This window comes from Bombus huntii, unplaced genomic scaffold (genome assembly GCF_024542735.1).
Source record: "Bombus huntii isolate Logan2020A unplaced genomic scaffold, iyBomHunt1.1 ctg00000198.1, whole genome shotgun sequence".
NCBI classification, from domain to species: Eukaryota; Metazoa; Arthropoda; class Insecta; order Hymenoptera; family Apidae; genus Bombus; species Bombus huntii.
Genome location: NW_026099429.1, coordinates 35,001 through 47,500, shown reverse-complemented (window position 1 = coordinate 47,500; position 12,500 = coordinate 35,001). Strand labels below are relative to the sequence as shown.

Below are 12,500 nucleotides of genomic sequence, written 5' to 3'. Positions count from 1 at the left end.
CACCAACTTAGGGCTGCACTCTCAAGCAACCCGACTCTAAGGAGAGATCCTCCCGGGACGCGTTCCGGTCGCTACGGGCCTGGCACCCTCTGTGGGTACATGGCCCCATTCAAGATGGACTTGGACGCGGTTCGACGTCTCGGGTCAATCGGATCCTCCCGAACACTACATTTCCCAACGGCGGAACCGCGGGATTCAGTGCTGGGCTAATTCCTGTTCGCTCGCCGCTACTAAGGAAATCCTTGTTAGTTTCTTTTCCTCCGCTTAGTAATATGCTTAAATTCAGCGGGTGATCTCGCCTACTCTGAGGTCGCTTCAACGTCACGACGCGAAACGAAAATTCGTTCGTGTCGTGTTTTGCGTAGACTCGTAGAAAACGAAAGCTCGGAAAGATTCGGTGCGAGAGAAGGTGGTGTGTGTGTGTGTATTTCTCTGTGCGAAAATCGCCTCAAAGAGAAAAAAAATTCGAATAGAAGGAGAACACTCTCTATTCGATATACAATATATATGTATGTATGTATGTACGAGCGTTTTATGCATCTCGCCAAAGTGCCAAACTTCGTTCGTCGTATCATGTTCGAGCTAAGACTCACGCAAGACATCCGTGTAACGATCGTCCGGTTTTTAACGTCCGTCCTCTTTTTCTCCTACAGCCGTTTCTCTTCTCTCGACGATTCCAGCGGTTCCCGGTACGGGAACTCACGCAAGTGAAAAAGCGAGCGAGACGTACCGTCGGGTGGGTGTGTGTGTTCGGGGACTGGACGACCGGCGCGACGTTAGGATGCGCGGTCCAGCGATAGACGACGAAGAGGCATGGGATGACCAACACTCTCTTTTCTCTATTCTCGAAGCGTCGAATTGCCATAAAAAAAAAATCACACGCGCGCACGACATAGTCGTACGCGCGTGTATACCTCGTCTCTCTCAAAGTTTTTTTCTCGAGCCTCGCCAAAGGGGATCGTCTTCTTCCTCGTCTACGATCTCTCCGACGACGACGACCGTACGAACAACTTCGTAACGGACTCACATGCGCATCTTCCTCGGGTACAGAAACGCTGCGGAAAACACCTCGAGCTTGTAGTTACAGCAGCACCCGTGTATAGCCGATCTTAGACACACGCTAGTTCGCACACGCGTTACATATATAATATGTAAGATTTCCGACGAACGTGGCTTTTCGGGAGCCAGGCGCGCGGGCAGAGAGATACACGACGACGGGGAAAATTCGTCCCGATACGAGTACGTGTACTCTCCGATCTCCGCGCGACGCTGGGGATCATACCTCCCTAAGTCGTCAGAGCGCTCGAAGAAATCTCGCGTGTGCGTTCCCGGATCTACGGCTGATACTTTCGGGGCTTGTAAAAAAGCACAGAGCGTGTAAAACGCAACGACGACCCATCGATGCGACGGTCCTCGTTGTTGTCAGTCGCTTTCGCGAAGAGACGGAGTGGGCATTCGATCCCTGGGGCTGTACGAGAGTCTTAAGAAAAGACGGTAGATTATGGCAAAGTTTCGCACGCCATCGAGTTTAGGTTTTTTTTTTGGTTCTCTCTTCTCTCCTCTCTCGACCGAGTTCCCATATTTGCTTTCTCTCTCAGTCTCGCCAAATATAATATTCTTTTAAGACGACGTCGGGGGCGCGGACCTTCGTGCGTCGAACACCGGCAAACGTAGCATATATCGCCTGATATGAAAAAAAAATCGGTCACGAGGAGAACACTACGAGTATATACGTTCGATAACCGATACACGAAGCGGTGCATAAGCGGGCGGTCGCCCTCGTAAGGACGACTCACGACGCCGCGAGCACTCACGCAGGTCCGTGACCGGTTCTCTCCGCTCTTATTCGTATCCCTTCGTATACCTTCGTCCGACTCTGAAACGTTCTCTTATAATTTTTAAGAAGAACGACGGCGGGTTGTCAAGGCAAGAAGGGACAGAGAGAGACAGAGGTAGAGTTTCGTAGTCTCCCGTGAACACGATAGATTATATATCGAGCATGCGTACGACTTGCACGGTCTCTGCACGACCGCGACGAACGCCGACGAGCGTCCAACAATCGCTCGTACGTCGCGTATGTTCTCTCCGTCCGCTCTTATTCGTATCCTCGTTCTTGTACCTTCGTCCGACTCTGAAACGTTCTCTTATATAAAGAAGAACGACGGCGGGTTGTTAAGGCAAGAAGGGACAGAGAGAGACAGATACGGAGAGTAACGATACGCAACGCAAGCAGTCTTAGGTTTACGTGAGCAACCCTCAGCCAGGCGTGGTCCAGGAATTGTATCCGTGGACCGCAATGTGCGTTCGAAATGTCGATGTTCATGTGTCCTGCAGTTCACACGTTGACGCGCAATTAGCTGCGTTCTTCATCGACCCACGAGCCAAGTGATCCACCGTTCAGGGTAATCTTTTATAAATTTACAACAGTTCAATACTCAAATGTACTCTTCTCGGTTCTAGCGAAGCCGAGTTCCGTCACGTTCGACCAACGGGAATCGAACGCGCAGAAGTCGCCATAGGATTGACGACACAAAAACGTTCGAAAAAAAAAGAAAACGACGAACGCGCGAAGATACGCGCGTTCGCCGGCCGGGCGTAAAGTACATTATGATATATAACAACCATCGAGATCGAAGCTCCGTTCGTCAGGAAACGACGGGGATATATACACCCGATTCTGAATCCTCTGTACAGCACACGATCTCGCGAACGAGTAAGCACGGTGGCTAGCCCATGTTATATATGTGTTTGATTCTACTCTCTCGTCCAATTATTCAAGAAACAGCGCGCGTGCATCTCTCCATCGTTCGGGTGATAGTAAAGATTCGATGGGATTCGCGCGGCCGTCCGCCTCGAGCGGTCTTTCGTCCCAATATCCAGAAGCAGAGTTTGAAAAACTCTAGCGACGGCACGGGTGTCCGACTCACGACATCGAGGTTTCGAAGCCGGCGATCCCCTCCGAACGGATGGCGACCACGCGACCGACTGAAAGCATGAAAAATCGACGAAAGATAGAACACATCTCCGTTCGGGTGGTGTTTTTTCTTTAAAAAAAAAAAAAAAAACAAAAATTCGATGGGACTCGCAGCCATCGTCCTCGCGCGGTCTTTCGTCCCGATATCCAGAAGCAGAGTTTGAAAAACTCTAGCGACGGCACGGGTGTCCGACTCACGACAACGAGGATAGACAGCCGGTCCCCTCCGAACGGGTTATGCGATGATAAACTCGATGAAACTTTAGTCTCGTTCAGGTAGTGTGTGTCTTGTAAATCAAAAATTCGATGGGACACGCATCCATCGTCCTCGCGCGGTCTTTCGTCCCAACATCCAGAAGCAGAGTTTGAAAAACTCTAGCGACGGCACGGGTGTCCGACTCACGACAACGAGGATAGACAGCCGGTCCCCTCTGAACGGTATATTATATATGAGATGATAGACGACAAACTGGATGAAACTTTAAGTCTCGTTCAGGTAGTGTGTAAATCAAAAATTCGATGGGACTCGCATCCGTCGTCCTCGCGCGGTCTTTCGTCCCGATATCCAGAAGCAGAGTTTGAAAAACTCTAGCGACGGCACGGGTGTCCGACTCACGACAACGAGGAAAGACAGCCGGTCCCCTCTGAACGGTATATTATATGAAACTTTAAGTCTCGTTCAGGTAGTGTGTAAGTCAAAAATTCGATGGGACTCGCATCCGTCGTCCTCGCGCGGTCTTTCGTCCCGATATCCAGAAGCAGAGTTTGAAAAACTCTAGCGACGGCACGGGTGTCCGACTCACGACAACGAGGATAGACAGCCGGTCCCCTCTGAACGGTATATTATATATGCGATGATAGACGACAAACTGGATGAAACTTTAAGTCTCGTTCAGGTAGTGTGTAAATAAAAAATTCGATGGGACTCGCATCCGTCGTCCTCGCGCGGTCTTTCGTCCCGATATCCAGAAGCAGAGTTTGAAAAACTCTAGCGACGGCACGGGTGTCCGACTCACGACAACGAGGAAAGACAGCCGGTCCCCTCTGAACGGTATATTATATGAAACTTTAAGTCTCGTTCAGGTAGTGTGTAAGTCAAAAATTCGATGGGACTCGCATCCGTCGTCCTCGCGCGGTCTTTCGTCCCGATATCCAGAAGCAGAGTTTGAAAAACTCTAGCGACGGCACGGGTGTCCGACTCACGACAACGAGGATAGACAGCCGGTCCCCTCTGAACGGTATATAATATGAAACTTTAAGTCTCGTTCAGGTAGTGTGTAAGTCAAAAATTCGATGGGACTCGCATCCGTCGTCCTCGCGCGGTCTTTCGTCCCGATATCCAGAAGCAGAGTTTGAAAAACTCTAGCGACGGCACGGGTGTCCGACTCACGACAACGAGGATAGACAGCCGGTCCCCTCTGAACGGTATATAATATACATTATGCGACGGTAGACGATCAACTAGACGAAACTTTAGTCTCGTTCAGGTGGTGTAAAAAAAATTCGATGGGATACGCACGCACGGCTGTCGTCGTCCTCGAGCGGTCTTTCGTCCCAATATCCAGAAGCAGAGTTTGAAAAACTCTAGCGACGGCACGGGTGTCCGACTCACGACATCGAGGCTTCGAAGCCGGCGGCGTTCCCCTCTGAACGAACTTCGGCTAGACTAGTTACGAATCGTTGCTACACATCGTCTTCATCGTCGTCGTCGTCGACATCGACATCATCATCATATCATCATCATCATCATCATCATCATCATCGGTCATCGTCGCATAGCGGGCCAACATCCACGCGATGCGTCTTCGTTCTAGGTTACCCGATCCACGAGTATGTTACACGTGGTTTCGTTATTTCGAACGAAACGACATACGAAGAGCACACGCCCTTTGGGTAGGAAGCACGTTTCGAGAACGACGAGAGTTTCGATGAAAGAGACGAGAGAAGTCGACGCAGAAGGTATCCATGGATCTTCGAAGAGAACCTTCGAAGATGTATATCGGTATCCTTTCGCTCTGCGCGACTCGCTACAAGTTCTTTCGCTCTCGTCGACTCGTTCTAGACGCTTCGTTCGATCCCAAAGAGGAGTCTTCGATATGTCCCGTTGCTAGGAGGAGAACAAACGCAACACAGACCACGAAACATAGAAGAGAATAGGCGAGCATGATCACTCCGACACGAGGCACTTTAGAGATTTTCTTATTAGTTTGCATGGACTTTTATATTTCGTTTGTACGGTTTCCACGATGCAAATACGAAATACGAGATCGTGACGGCGGGTCTTTCTGTGTACGGCCTCTCGCAGGCGCCACGACTGCATTTCTCTTTACACCTGGTTTCCATCGTAATTTTTTCGTTTGATATCGAGCCTTAACTTTTGTTGGCTCTTTCGAAGCTAGAGTTCCCTTTTATTAGAATTTCATATATATATATATTATATGTTATATGTTTTATTCGGAGACGGCGGGTCTTTCTGTTTACGACCTCACGCAGGCGCCTCGAATAAGTTTCATTCGCATTTCGTTTTTATACTTGTATATATATATCTCTTCATCCCGATGATCGAGAGAGAGTGCCACCTTCTCTTCGTATAATTCCGTAGCTGGAGGGTCGTCTCCTCCTTAAGAATATTTCTATTCGTGCCAACGGAGGTTGCCAAGCTCCCTGGCGTTTTCGTTTGTTAAAGTATATAGCTTGTTAATACGTCGTATATACTTTCGTCGATACAGGAGGAGTACGGCTCCTTACCGACCATTGTGATATATATTTCATAGTTTTTATATGTGTTCAAGTCAAATTCTTTTGGTATCGTATCGTTAATGATCCTTCCGCAGGTTCACCTACGGAAACCTTGTTACGACTTTTACTTCCTCTAAATGATCAAGTTTGGTCATCTTCCCGGTAACATCGGCAATGCTTATCACATTGGCCGCGCACCAGTCCGAAGACCTCACTAAATCATTCAATCGGTAGTAGCGACGGGCGGTGTGTACAAAGGGCAGGGACGTAATCAACGCGAGCTTATGACTCGCGCTTACTGGGAATTCCTCGTTCATGGGGAATAATTGCAAGCCCCAATCCCTAGCACGAAGGAGGTTCAGCGGGTTACCCGGGCCTTTCGGCCAGGGAAAACACGCTGATTCCTTCAGTGTAGCGCGCGTGCGGCCCAGAACATCTAAGGGCATCACAGACCTGTTATTGCTCAATCTCGTGCGGCTAGAAGCCGCCTGTTCCTCTAAGAAGATTTGTTTGTACGTTGGTAGTAAAAACCCACCGACCGAAGCCGGGGGCCTTCGAGATACCATAAGTTACGTCTATTTAGCAGGCTAGAGTCTCGTTCGTTATCGGAATTAACCAGACAAATCGCTCCACCAACTAAGAACGGCCATGCACCACCACCCACCGAATCAAGAAAGAGCTATCAATCTGTCAATCCTTCCGGTGTCCGGGCCTGGTGAGGTTTCCCGTGTTGAGTCAAATTAAGCCGCAGGCTCCACTCCTGGTGGTGCCCTTCCGTCAATTCCTTTAAGTTTCAGCTTTGCAACCATACTTCCCCCGGAACCCAAAAGCTTTGGTTTCCCGGAAGCTGCCCGCCGAGTCATCGGAGGAACTTCGGCGGATCGCTGGCTGGCATCGTTTATGGTTAGAACTAGGGCGGTATCTGATCGCCTTCGAACCTCTAACTTTCGTTCTTGATTAATGAAAACATTTTTGGCAAATGCTTTCGCTTCTGTCCGTCTTGCGACGATCCAAGAATTTCACCTCTAACGTCGCAATACGAATGCCCCCATCTGTCCCTATTAATCATTACCTCGGGGCTCCGAAAACCAACAAAATAGAACCGAGGTCCTATTCCATTATTCCATGCACACAGTATTCAGGCGAAGGTAGCCTGCTTTAAGCACTCTAATTTGTTCAAAGTAAACGTATCGGCCCACCTCGACACTCAGTGAAGAGCACCGCGATGGGATATTAGTTGGACCGCCCGCGAGGAGCTAAGCCCACCGATAGGACGTACCACATAATGCCAGTTAAACACCGCGAGCGGTGAACCGACACTGTGACACACAGATTCAACTACGAGCTTTTTAACCGCAACAACTTTAATATACGCTATTGGAGCTGGAATTACCGCGGCTGCTGGCACCAGACTTGCCCTCCAATTGGTCCTCGTTAAAGGATTTAAAGTGTACTCATTCCGATTACGGGGCCTCGGATGAGTCCCGTATCGTTATTTTTCGTCACTACCTCCCCGTGCCGGGAGTGGGTAATTTGCGCGCCTGCTGCCTTCCTTGGATGTGGTAGCTGTTTCTCAGGCTCCCTCTCCGGAATCGAACCCTGATTCCCCGTTACCCGTTACAACCATGGTAGGCGCAGAACCTACCATCGACAGTTGATAAGGCAGACATTTGAAAGATGCGTCGCCGGTGCTAGATGACCATGCGATCAGCACAAAGTTATTCAGAGTCACCAAAACAAACGATGGACGGACAGACGAGCCATCCGCCACCGATTGGTTTTGATCTAATAAAAGCATTCCTACCATCTCTGGTCGGAATCTGTTTGCATGTATTAGCTCTAGAATTACCACAGTTATCCAAGTAAATGTAGGTATGATCTAAGAAACCATAACTGATTTAATGAGCCATTCGCGGTTTCACCTTAATGCGGCATGTACTGAGACATGCATGGCTTAATCTTTGAGACAAGCATATGACTACTGGCAGGATCAACCAGGGATCTTATTCGTATAACAATTCTTATAAATTTCGTTTAAGTTCTCTTCGTGTCGTAGGTGGGACGTAAGCACCGTACGACGAGACTTTTCGTTCTTAAGATAGATATATCTATAAAATATATCTCCTAGCGACGTTCGAGATACACCCATAGTTCAGTAATAATCTTCGAACGCCGCTCGCAGCCACTTTGTAATTCTCAACTCCACCTCCTCTCTTCTCTCTCTCTCTTTCTCATAGTCTTATATAAAATGTTTAGAATCGTACTTCTAAAGGAACATTTCCATAATGCTGTCTTCGTGTAAAAAGACTTATTAGAATATCTTAGCGGTAAAGCACGTATACGCACCTCACGCTGAACGAACAAGCGCGTATCCCAGTGCGTCGCGCTGGACATACCGTAAGAATATTCTTTCAATCGGTAGAACATTTTCGGCAGAAGACATACTACGCAAAGATAGTACGCTCCTACCGCCTCATCGGATACTTCTGCGAAAGCAGAAGTTTTTATAGAAAGCAGACGGTTATACTCTTTTGAATGAATCGATGCTCAGTTAGTACAAGCACACACGCATCTAACAATTTTTGTTAGAATACGTACACACAGGTCACCAGCTTCCCGACTCAGGGGAACCTTGCCACGATATTTGGTCATTACGTCCAGGACAGCGACCCGCGGCGCAGCAGTGTAGAGAAAAAACCAGAACGAGAACGGAGGAACAGTCGAGAAATAGCGTAAAATACACTAAGACTCGAGGAGCGGTGACTGAATTCTCAACCGAGGCCGTAGAATAGCCACGCGCTCAACGCTGTTCCGACCGAACCGTCCGGCTCGACGTCTCTCTTATAGATACGAAAGCGCCAGCCGGAAGGCCGGCGCCGGCCGGGCTAGCGGCCGCGCGCTTACGGTGCAAAACCTCCGTAGCAACGTACCGTTCGGAAGGGACGCTGGAACTTAGTCTCGCGAACGCTCGATCACTACTATACAAAGCCAATATCCAACCATCGAAATACATTACCAGACGTTTTATTAACATAATAGAAATGCATTTTTACCAAAAAATTAATTTTTTTTTTTCACCGAAAAATTGCATCAGTAAACATACTCTTTTATCGAATACGGACAAAAAATAAGTTTATAATCAATTACAATACGTTAAAATAAGTAGAAATATGCAAAAAAATATATACCTTGTAACGTTAATTAACGAAAAAATTAGAAAAATATCCCAGTCGTGTCAGTTCGACGAACGCTAATTTTTTGAAAAAATCGATAAAAATGTTTAATCCCGACGTATTTAATAGAGATAGAACGATTCCCGTAAAAAAATTTATACCTTGTAACGCTTTTTAACGAATAAACTCGAAAAAACTTTTTCGCCCTCGGAATTTTTCTAAGTCCCAACGTACCGGCTCGGAATTTTTCTATGTTCCAACGACCGGTCGTGTCGGTCCAAACGTTTTTATATCCGTCTGCCGACGATATAAACGCTTAATCCCGACGTATTTTATCGAGTTATAACGATTTCTTGAAAAATATTCGTACGTTATAACGCTTTTTAACGAATTAATCGAAAAAGAGTGTTCGGTCCGAAAATTTTCTAAGTACGAACGACCGGCCGCATAGGTCCGTTTTTAAAAAATCGTTCTCGGACGGAAATAAACCATTAATCCCGACGTATTTCGTCGAGTTACGTCGATTTATGCAAAAAATAATTCTCATACCTTGTAACGCTTTTTAACGAATAAACTCGAAAAAACTGTTTCGCCCTCGGAATTTTTCTAAGTCCCAACGTACCGGCTCGGAATTTTTCTATGTTCCAACGACCGGTCGTGTCGGTCCAAACGTTTTTATATCCGTCTGCCGACGATATAAACGCTTAATCCCGACGTATTTTATCGAGTTATAACGATTTCTTGAAAAATATTCGTACGTTATAACGCTTTTTAACGAATTAATCGAAAAGAGTGTTCGGTCCGAAAATTTTCCAAGTACGAACGACCGGCCGCATAGGTCCGTTTTTTAAAAATCGTTCTCGGACGGAAATAAACCATTAATCCCGACGTATTTCGTCGAGTTACGTCGATTTATGCAAAAAAATTCATACCTTGTAACGCTTTTTAACGAATAAACTCGAAAAAAACTTGTTCGCCCTCGGAATTTTTCTAAGTCCCAACGTACCGGCTCGGAATTTTTCTATGTTCCAACGACCGGTCGTGTCGGTCCAAACGTTTTTATACCGTCTGCCGACGATATAAACGCTTAATCCCGACGTATTTTATCGAGTTATAACGATTTCTTGAAAAATATTCGTACGTTATAACGCTTTTTAACGAATTAATCGAAAAAGAGTGTTCGGTCCGAAAATTTTCTAAGTACGAACGACCGGCCGCATAGGTCCGTTTTTAAAAATCGTTCTCGGACGGAAATAAACCATTAATCCCGACGTATTTCGTCGAGTTACGTCGATTTATGCAAAAAAATTCATACCTTGTAACGCTTTTTAACGAATAAACTCGAAAAAACTTTTTCGCCCTCGGAATTTTTCTAAGTCCCAACGTACCGGCTCGGAATTTTTCTATGTTCCAACGACCGGTCGTGTCGGTCCAAACGTTTTTATATCCGTCTGCCGACGATATAAACGCTTAATCCCGACGTATTTTATCGAGTTATAACGATTTCTTGAAAAATATTCGTACGTTATAACGCTTTTTAACGAATTAATCGAAAAAGAGTGTTCGGTCCGAAAATTTTCTAAGTACGAACGACCGGCCGCATAGGTCCGTTTTTAAAAATCGTTCTCGGACGGAAATAAACCATTAATCCCGACGTATTTCGTCGAGTTACGTCGATTTATGCAAAAAAATTCATACCTTGTAACGCTTTTTAACGAATAAACTCGAAAAAACTTTTTCGCCCTCGGAATTTTTCTAAGTCCCAACGTACCGGCTCGGAATTTTTCTATGTTCCAACGACCGGTCGTGTCGGTCCAAACGTTTTTATATCCGTCTGCCGACGATATAAACGCTTAATCCCGACGTATTTTATCGAGTTATAACGATTTCTTGAAAAATATTCGTACGTTATAACGCTTTTTAACGAATTAATCGAAAAAGAGTGTTCGGTCCGAAAATTTTCTAAGTACGAACGACCGGCCGCATAGGTCCGTTTTTAAAAATCGTTCTCGGACGGAAATAAACCATTAATCCCGACGTATTTCGTCGAGTTACGTCGATTTATGCAAAAAAATTCATACCTTGTAACGCTTTTTAACGAATAAACTCGAAAAAACTTTTTCGCCCTCGGAATTTTTCTAAGTCCCAACGTACCGGCTCGGAATTTTTCTATGTTCCAACGACCGGTCGTGTCGGTCCAAACGTTTTTATATCCGTCTGCCGACGATATAAACGCTTAATCCCGACGTATTTTATCGAGTTATAACGATTTCTTGAAAAATATTCGTACGTTATAACGCTTTTTAACGAATTAATCGAAAAAGAGTGTTCGGTCCGAAAATTTTCCAAGTACGAACGACCGGCCGCATAGGTCCGTTTTTAAAAATCGTTCTCGGACGGAAATAAACCATTAATCCCGACGTATTTCGTCGAGTTACGTCGATTTATGCAAAAAAATTCATACCTTGTAACGCTTTTTAACGAATAAACTCGAAAAAACTTTTTCGCCCTCGGAATTTTTCTAAGTCCCAACGTACCGGCTCGGAATTTTTCTATGTTCCAACGACCGGTCGTGTCGGTCCAAACGTTTTTATATCCGTCTGCCGACGATATAAACGCTTAATCCCGACGTATTTTATCGAGTTATAACGATTTCTTGAAAAATATTCGTACGTTATAACACTTTTTAACGAGTTATTTGGAGGGGATCTTTCGGCCTTTTCGTAGCGGTGCGAAAAAATTCTAAGTTCCAACGTCCCAGTCACGTTGGTCCGGAGGATGAAATTTTTCAAAAAAATAAAGTGAAATCGCTACTTTCGACTAGATTTCGTCGAAACGTAACGATTTCACGCAAAATTTCGATACGTTATAACGCTTTTTAGCGAGTTATTTCGAGTTGAACTTTCGGTACTTTCGTAACGGGGCGAAAAAATTCTAAGTTCCAACGTCCCGGTCACGTTGGTCCGGAGGATGAAATTTTTTAAAAAAATAAAGTGAAATCGCTACTTTCGACTAGATTTCGTCGAAACGTAACGATTTCACGCAAAATTTCGATACGTTATAACGCTTTTTAGCGAGTTATTTCGAGTTGAACTTTCGGTACTTTCGTAACGGGGCGAAAAAATTCTAAGTTCCAACGTCCCGGTCAGGTTGGTCCGGAGGACGAAATTTTTTAAAAAAATAAAGTGAAATCGCTACTTTCGACTAGATTTCGTCGAAACGTAACGATTTCACGCAAAATTTCGATACGTTATAACGCTTTTTAGCGAGTTATTTCGAGTTGAACTTTCGGTACTTTCGTAACGGGGCGAAAAAATTCTAAGTTCCAACGTCCCGGTCACGTTGGTCCGGAGGATGAAATTTTTTAAAAAAATAAAGTGAAATCGCTACTTTCGACTAGATTTCGTCGAAACGTAACGATTTCACGCAAAATTTCGATACGTTATAACGCTTTTTAGCGAGTTATTTCGAGTTGAACTTTCGGTACTTTCGTAACGGGGCGAAAAAATTCTAAGTTCCAACGTCCCGGTCACGTTGGTCCGGAGGATGAAATTTTTTAAAAAAATAAAGTGAAATCGCTACTTTCGACTAGATTTCGTCGAAACGTAACGATT

General features: G+C 45.6%; 3 non-coding genes across 3 annotated transcripts in view; all 3 read right to left on the bottom strand.

The window, feature by feature from the left end:
* The window catches only part of LOC126877619 (large subunit ribosomal RNA), a 4,085-nt gene extending 3,772 nt beyond the window's left edge, over positions 1–313 (bottom strand). The window contains exon 1 of the ribosomal RNA XR_007695189.1: positions 1–313. This exon is cut by the window's left edge and continues 3,772 nt beyond it. This is a non-coding gene — a ribosomal RNA (large subunit ribosomal RNA).
* Positions 314–2,250: 1,937 nt separating this feature from the next.
* On the bottom strand, positions 2,251–2,405 carry LOC126877621 (5.8S ribosomal RNA). Its single transcript, XR_007695191.1, has one exon. It is a non-coding gene; the product is annotated as a 5.8S ribosomal RNA (ribosomal RNA).
* A 3,386-nt stretch (positions 2,406–5,791) lies between these two features.
* Positions 5,792–7,714, bottom strand: LOC126877615 (small subunit ribosomal RNA). Its single transcript, XR_007695185.1, has one exon. It is a non-coding gene; the product is annotated as a small subunit ribosomal RNA (ribosomal RNA).
* Between the last annotated feature and the right edge of the window lie 4,786 nt (positions 7,715–12,500).